Consider the following 2,012-nt stretch of genomic DNA (forward strand, 5'->3'; position numbering starts at 1 on the left):
GTCAAACTACCGAGATGGCCGCGAGGAAATTCATACGAATTTCTCAGAAAGAAAGCCTCTTAGTTGCCAAAAAATTTGTCTTGGTCCGAGTTGGAACTTGGGACCAATGCCTTTCCGGGGCGGTCACTCTCATCTGCGCTAACTAGGAAGCTAGCAGATGGCAGCGTGAAAATGAATTCATTGACAACTCGATGCTCAGGGACACAAAGTAAAGCACGGACCAGGATAAATTTTTTTTGCCAACTAAGAGGCTTTCTTTCTGAAAAATCCGCGTAGATTTCCTTGTGGCTTTGTGCTAAAAATGGGTGGTTGTCTGTTTTCCTTTTCTTGAATCCACTCCCGCCACCTTGCAGGATTCCGCAAAACTCATTTCCATTACTTTGGTTTAATTTTTCTATGTAATACTGTGTTTTATTTGTATTACACAATTCAGTGAATGGAAAGCTCAGGAAGAGGCCAACGCGAACTGTTGGTTTGTACGTCGCACGGCTCCCAAAAAGCTAGCCAGTGGGCAAACAAGGACCCACTACTACTGTAATAGATCAGGAGTGGCTAGACCAAAAGAAGGTCATGGTAAACATCGAGAGAAAAATCGGGGGACCTGCAAGTCCGGTAAGATATGTCTTTCATTTCTTACTGTGACGAAGCAGGAGAACCTCAGAGTCCAGCAGCTGAAGATGTCGCCATAAATGTTAGGTACCAAAGAAAGCACTACGGCCATCAAGCAGAAATTCAGCACTTGAGGATGACTGACGAAGAAAAGGCCAACATAGCGGAGCGCCTGGAGCGCGGTGTGCCCATGAAAACCGTATTGAAAAATATAAGAACATCTGTTGCTAGCAAGCTAAGGCCAGCACATTTGGAAGAGCGCGTAACTCTGCCTAACATCAAACGGCAGTTTCACATTGCTGCTCCTGAACAGTGTCACACCAATGATGCTGTCAGTGCCGATATGTGGGCGAAAGCAATGTAAGACAAAGGTGAAACACTTGTCCGTCTGTATAAGGCACAGGGTGCAGTGGACCCAACTGGTACTTTTGGTGCCACAGATTTTGCCCTGGTTTTGATGACAGAGCCACAAAAAGAGCTGTTAGAAGAATTGGGCACGGGCACTGTGTGTCTTGACTCAACACATGGAACTACAGGGTACCAGTTTGAGCTGACCACTCTTCTAGTGCTAGATGAAGTGGGATCAGGTATACCTATAGCCTATTTCATCTGCAACAGGATGAATGAGGAAAACTTGGCAGCTTTTTTCAGGTCTCTTGAGTGTGCCATCAACAAAGAAGTGGCTGCTAAGACATTTATGTCTGATGACGCCTCACAATTTTACAAGGCATCGTCGTCAGTAATGGATGTCCTTCAGCAGAAACTTCTCTGCGCCTGGCATGTGGATAGGAATTGGCAGAAGATACATGAGTGTGTAGAAAAACAACTGAGGCCAGACGTGTGCCACTACGTGCGACTCCTTTTAGAGTACCTTGACCAACAAGAATTTGATAAGTATCTTCAATCATTCCTTGACACTCAGGAAGAAAAACTGAGGGATTTTCTGAAGTACTTCAAAGAAAACTATGCAGTTAGACCACAAGAGTATGGTCCTACTGCTTTAGGACGAGGGCAGGTATCAACACCAACATGCACCTTGAGAGCATGCACAGGACGTTGAAGCACAGCATGCTGAAGGGAAAGAAGAATAAGCGTGTTGATAAACTAATTTCTGCCCTCGTGGACTTGACATATCATTTTTTTATGAAGAGGGCAATCCAGATGATCAAAGGAGCAAAGGGAAAGAACTTGAGTGCAGTTGAAAGGTACCACAAATCTGGCACTGAAATGGCAGGTTGTGCCAAATTAAACGAAGACGGCACGTGGACTGTACCATCTCAGTCTACTAAAAGGCACTCTTATACAGTGACAAAAGTCGGGGATGCTGCTTGCTGTCCCTTGCGATGCAATGAATGTGCAGTGTGTGCGCACCTGATACACTTGAAAGTGTGCGAGCACATTCA

The 2,012-nt window shown here is 45.2% G+C and overlaps 1 long non-coding RNA gene across 1 annotated transcript; it reads left to right on the plus strand.

The window, feature by feature from the left end:
- The first annotated feature begins 290 nt into the window (after window positions 1–290).
- LOC125757672 (uncharacterized) lies at window positions 291–1,410 on the plus strand. Its single transcript, XR_007415425.1, has 2 exons — window positions 291–612; window positions 697–1,410. It is a non-coding gene; the product is annotated as an uncharacterized LOC125757672 (long non-coding RNA).
- The last annotated feature ends 602 nt before the right edge of the window (window positions 1,411–2,012 follow it).

This window comes from Rhipicephalus sanguineus, chromosome 1 (genome assembly GCF_013339695.2).
Source record: "Rhipicephalus sanguineus isolate Rsan-2018 chromosome 1, BIME_Rsan_1.4, whole genome shotgun sequence".
In the NCBI taxonomy this organism is placed as follows: Eukaryota; Metazoa; Arthropoda; class Arachnida; order Ixodida; family Ixodidae; genus Rhipicephalus; species Rhipicephalus sanguineus.